Below are 6016 nucleotides of genomic sequence, written 5' to 3'. Positions count from 1 at the left end.
CTCTCACGGCTCTCACGGCAGCGTCATCAGCTTGAGATCGTTTTTTTGAGATCGGCCTTTTTAGAGACCGCATCCCAACGAATATTGTCTGTTTAAGGTAGTGGTTAAACGGATCGTAGTTGATCCGTGATCCGTACGGACCAAGCCTCACGGTTCGGCACGCATGTGATCCGCGGATTAATTGCAAAATTTAACCATAATAGAGTATACGTTTATAATTTGTCCGTATTCACACAAGCAAGCGCATTTTAAACAATTCCAGAGAGAAAAGGCGAAAGGGAACTCGATTCGTTACTTGCTCGCTCTTCTCTTCGCGCACAGCCGCACACACATGAAGCGTGCACACGCGTTTCAGACGGCGCGCGAACACCGAACCGAATCCTCTTTTGAATCCTGAACAGACACATACACATAAAATGATGACAAAATATTAATCTCGACAATCATTCAGGTAAATGCAGTCAGTTATGTCTCAAGTGAATGAAAACAGCTGAGAAAAAAATCGGATGTGATGTGTACCATTATATCGGATCCATGCATCAGGTCTTAAAGGGACAGCGGCCTATAAATACTGCTGTAATTAAAAATCATCAAACAACAAAGCAGCTGAGATAAAAAATCTATATTTAATTTATACAGTGAACACTATGCAGTGTTATTTTCCCTAATTATTACATTTCTGTATTTGAATACTACTAACCTTATTTTATTTGTAACATATTCTGTTGTATTTACCTATGCTTGTAATTTGTGTATTTGTTCTTATTTTTACTGGCTGTTCTCGTCTCTTTAATCATGTTTAAACTTTCTTAGTTAAGCTAGTAGTATTTGCTGTGGTATGAAAGAAGTACTTCGCTTTAAGTAATAAATGGAAAGCTAAATTTAAAGTTAAATTGAAATATTTTTCTTTTATTGCTAATCTGAAAAATGATCCGATCTGTGGGTCAAAAACCGTAATGTGATCAGAACCATGAGATTTGTGATCCGTTGAACCACTACTTTTTAATCTACAAATCGCCATCATTTACCATAGATGTACTGTAGTAACACTAACTGCACCATGGTATTGTGTCAGAAATGTGGGTATTCGTGTCGAATTTTATTATTTTATTAATGTAGATATGTATTAAATGTTTAGAAGGATGAGCAATGGAATATAATTACAGTATTTTTTTGTGTTTAAGCTATATTAAGCTATATTTTTTGATTAAGGTAAGCTATAGCGTTTATACTAAATGTATTTAGTTTTTCTACTGTTTTTCATACAAATACATAGAAGCCATATTAAATTTTTACCATGGTATTAAGGTGCTATATTTGTGGTTTTAACTGTGATTATCATGATCTAAATGTATGCTACTAAGGAAGACCAATGGTTAAAAAAAAACACCTCAAACAGTAAGAATAATGAAATTTCACCATATAAAAATGTTTTTACAGATATTACTGATTTTGATAATTAACATAAATCTACATCTGCATCCTAACTCAAGCTACTATCAAATGTGTATTTCTAAGAGACAAAAAAAAATTATTAATATCAGGCAACACAGACAAACCTGCTTCTTGATTTGAAACAATATTACTCATTAGAACATGCAGAACTAAGAAATAATATTTTTCTATTAAGATATTTATTTTGTTAAGGAACAATCACTGGAAAAGTGTAAAGAATTCAAAAATGAAGTGTTTGTCATTTTCTGACCATAAAGAATAGTGTAAAACCACAATTAACCATCTGGTTTTTACAACTTTCACATTGGAGCAAAAATCTGCCTTTAAACTTGAAAGAAATAAAAATTTGACATTTATCATGACAATTATCGATATAGACTGATATGAAAAAAAATTGTGATCATTTTTTGCCCATATTGCCCAGCCCTACATCCAACATCACATGCACATATTGTGAAAAAAAGATGCATAATATGGAACGAAACAGGGCAATAAAAAGCATTAAAAGGTCCTGTCTCTGATTATCACAGTTCAAAGAGTACAAATCCTAAATCAACTTCCAGTGTAAACGCAAATCTGGATTAAACTGAACTGAAATTAAGATTAATTATGCTTACATTAACCAATAAAGTCAGAATCAACCAAAAATCTGTTTGGAGCAGACACAGTAACAAACATGTTTGCAAGATGACTAAGGTGCTGGGAAAGCGTAGAGGACAAACAATGATCTAAGCCTACAATGTTTGAGTTTTGGCGGTGGTAGATGTTTTCATGTATACATTAACCAAGCACGCCGTGGGAGCTGAACGCTGAAAGGACGGCCTGAGGAGCCCTCGAGCCTGTGGGCATGGAAAGACCTTTCTACAAAAAATACCAAGTCCTTGAGAAAACATTCAAACTGCTAATCACAGGTTCATCAGGCTTTTGGTTTTTCTGTTCCTCACTGAGACTCTATGGCACACCCATTTAAAGCATAAAAACGGAATGAAGTGAACATTTCTGACAGCTCACTTGCAGTACTAATAATTTTGAGTATGCATGCTTGATTCAGAAATAATTTGGCATAACCTTAAATAGAAAGCCAATATCTGCAAATACAAAAACAATGCAAATCTCAGGAACATTGTGCAATCTAGAAACAAAAATCGAAGGCTTTCACAACATTTTACAACAATAACCACACTACAAGCCACACCAAAGGATGAGAATAACAACTGTGCAACACTGAATATTGCAACTTCTAACAAAAATCTAGTCTTGAAGGCGGACTGATAAAGTCTTTGGCAGCATTTTGAAAGTGTTTCTGTAACAGGCAGTTAATTTTATATGAAAATCAAATCAAAGGTCTGCGTTTTTGAAATGGGCTTTGAAGGGTGGTGAACATAGTTACATCAAGTCAAGTTAGTAGCTCTAGTACACACTAATTTCAATTAAACATCCTAATACACAACTACAAACAAATCTGTCAACCACACAGTAACAACAAGACTGCTATACATTAAGACAGATTGAATTCAAAATATCATGATGTTTAATTTGTAATAAAAGGCTCTAAAAGATGCCTTTGGCCCTGACAAATATATGCAATATGCTGACATGATTAACAAAAAGATGGACAGTTGGCATCATTCTGGTGTCACAGAAGAGCGCAGCTGAAATTATCATCAGAGTGGGAGTCGTGTCCATTTGTGGGCTGCTCTTCATGAGCAGATGGAAAAGGCATCGGCAAGAAATAAAAGAGATGTTTTTACCACAAAAAAACTATTCTGGGCAAACAATAAAAGCACTAAAAACACTAAAATGTAACACAAAGGGTTCATCCATTTTCGAACATATCTGCAATAGGCCATAGCTGAGAAAATAGCATGGTGATCTAACACAGCCAAACAGCTTTAATCACAAAAAGGCCAATCTTTCCAGATCTTACTAAAGCCTAAATTAAAAGGCTTTTTTCCTGTACCGCCAGGATTGCGGCTGACCCATTCGGACTGAATTTAAAGGTGCAAATTAACTTTCTCAAACAACTATAAAAACAGAGCACCATTTCTATGCAACTGAACACCAAGGCAGATGTCCATTCAGAAGGGGCTCATATAGCACCAGCAACCCTTGCCTGAAAATTGTCTCTCAAACATTGTGTCTGGCACAAACAATGCCTGACGGTGCACTGGAACCGGTCCACTTAAAACCCATCTGATATTGCTCCCGAAGCACAATACAAGCAAAACTCTCTCGTGTTCCCCTTTGTATCTTTGTAAGGCGCCTGCATAATATAATTGCCAAACTTTCAGTTACATTCAATCTTAGCTGTCATGCAACAAAGTACAGTATTTAATGAAAAGGTTTCAACCACCATTCACTTCCATTGCATCTGTCTTTCCACACAATCAAAGTGATTCTGTCAAACATCTAATTTTGTGTTCCACAAAAGAAAGAAACTTGGGTCTGGAACAACATGATCGAGTTTTAATTTCCAGCTTATTCCTTTAAAAAAAAAAAAACACTCACATCTGAAAGAAAAAATGCAGATGGTAAGCTCAAAAGGCCCACTGCTGACAACAGTATTAATAGTGCACACTCAACAGGAACATAATGTTGCAACCAAACACAACAATATCCTCTTCTGAGAGACTCTGACTTCATATTATTTATTGTGGAAATGATGACAGGTGCATTTGGTCCACAAAAACCTGTAGGAAGCACTATTGAAACGGGCGCCACACACAATAATAAAGGGTGTGGACAAAAATAATAAAATAAACTGCAGTAACGGAGCAATGTCATTATCACAGAAATATTAGACGTCACATCTTTAAAATGATGTAGCTCAGAAAAAACGGCAACTTCCTACTCAAATAACAAGGAAATTCCCTCTGTCAAAGAACATATATGCATGTACAGAATGGAAGTTGTTCAACAGGCTAAATGTACACTAAAATCAGTGTGCATATACTGTGTACTGTCTAGGAGTCTGAAGAACAAAAAATAAGTCAGTGTTTGGCGAAGCGAGGACTCATATTCGTGTATTTTATTAAAAGCCGGTCAAACGGTGCGGCTAGCGGCTACTCGGCTAACTGGACGACTAGCGTTAGTCTGCCAGACTGATGAAACACACACAAAACACAGGCGTTACCACAAGAAATGGACGTTTGAGGGAGAAAGAGGGATGAGATATGTTATAAAGAGGTGAACTGAGAGAGGAAAGCAGTTGAATGTGGAGGCGGTGGATAAGAGAGGCCTTGGTGGGATACTCACCCTGTCTATCTGTACAGACAGCTTCACAGCAAATAAAATCTATCTGAGCGGCCCAGGTCTAGCACAACAGGTCACAATATAATTTCCCGGGTGGTTTATCCCTGCTCCTGTGTGATTTGCTGCGAAAACACCAAGTCTTGTTTCTTACAGCCTCTCTGTATTGCACTAGTGCCTCCTAACCACCATCTTACAGTGAACTAGTAGGGAGGGGGCGCATCAAGAAGTGACTTTTTAGCGCATGCGCAGTTGATGATGAGCTTGGGCGTATGTGGGTAATGTAGTGTGCAATATCCAGAGACACTGGAAATGTTTACAGAACTATATATATTAAAGGTCGAACTGTGTGCTCAAGGGTATTTTTTTTTACATTTATATTGAAGCAAATGATGTTATACATTTTGTACATTTCCAAAATGTTGTAATTGCAATGTTTGTTGGCAAACAAATGGCTTGATATAGTCTATTTGTACATTACCTGTTACATTTGTGCTGTTTTATGAATTGTTTCATAAATGTTTTACTGCTTAATGTTACTGTTTTATTAGAGCAAGTTGTCACGTGTTTTAAATTGTACACTTTGCGCAATTTATAAATTACATGTTGGCAAATAAAATAGCTTGATATTGCTGTTGCATGAATGATCTTATTGCATTGTTAACTTTGCTGCAAATGTTCATGTTTTAAATTTTATACATTTGCAACGTATTCATTTCAATATTTGAATTACAATCGCACTATTTCATGAATTATGTTTCAAAATTGTGTCCAAGTTACATACGTTGGCTATACATAACTAAAGCCAGAATACTACTACTACTAATAACTGGGGTAAAAAGTGTGACAGCTAGCCCCAGTCAATTATCAGTAGCCTAAACATCAGAAGAACATCTTTCTTTTTCTGGTTCTTTCTTTCTAAGCAATAATAGCAACAACAACAGTATCAGTATTTTTATTGTATTATCTTTATTATTACATCACAAATGTTCAGGAAATTGGTGAAGTATTGACATTGAAAACTTGAACTTATCAAGTTTAAAAATACCAGTTTGCACCACTTCTGAAGTTCAACAGTAGGTGGAGACACAGGCCAAGGTTTTTAGAAAGAATAAATTTCATGTACACATTATCTGGGCTGGCTATCTGAGTCTAAACAAAGAAGACGTTCATAGTTTAAAAATAAATATAAAATATAAAAATAACCAAACAATGAATAGAACAGAGGTTTTGTTCTGCACTATAGGGTTCATGCAAGCCAGAATCTTTTGTTTAAAAAAATCAATTTTATTTACAGTATTATGATATTTTC

The 6016-nt window shown here is 35.6% G+C and overlaps 1 protein-coding gene across 1 annotated transcript in view; it reads right to left on the bottom strand.

The window, feature by feature from the left end:
- Window positions 1-4902, bottom strand: part of LOC107694291 (CCR4-NOT transcription complex subunit 4-like) — a 40386-nt gene extending 35484 nt beyond the window's left edge. Inside the window, exon 1 of the mRNA XM_016493951.1 lies at window positions 4711-4902. The gene's annotated coding sequence lies outside the window, so the exon portion shown is untranslated. The remainder of the gene's footprint in view (window positions 1-4710) is intronic.
- Window positions 4903-6016: the final 1114 nt, after the last annotated feature.

Source organism: Sinocyclocheilus anshuiensis, unplaced genomic scaffold (genome assembly GCF_001515605.1).
Source record: "Sinocyclocheilus anshuiensis isolate Anshui unplaced genomic scaffold, SAMN03320099.WGS_v1.1 scaffold1316, whole genome shotgun sequence".
In the NCBI taxonomy this organism is placed as follows: domain Eukaryota; kingdom Metazoa; phylum Chordata; class Actinopteri; order Cypriniformes; family Cyprinidae; genus Sinocyclocheilus; species Sinocyclocheilus anshuiensis.
The sequence above is the reverse complement of the archived record's forward strand: the minus strand, read 5'-3'. Positions and strand labels throughout refer to the sequence as shown.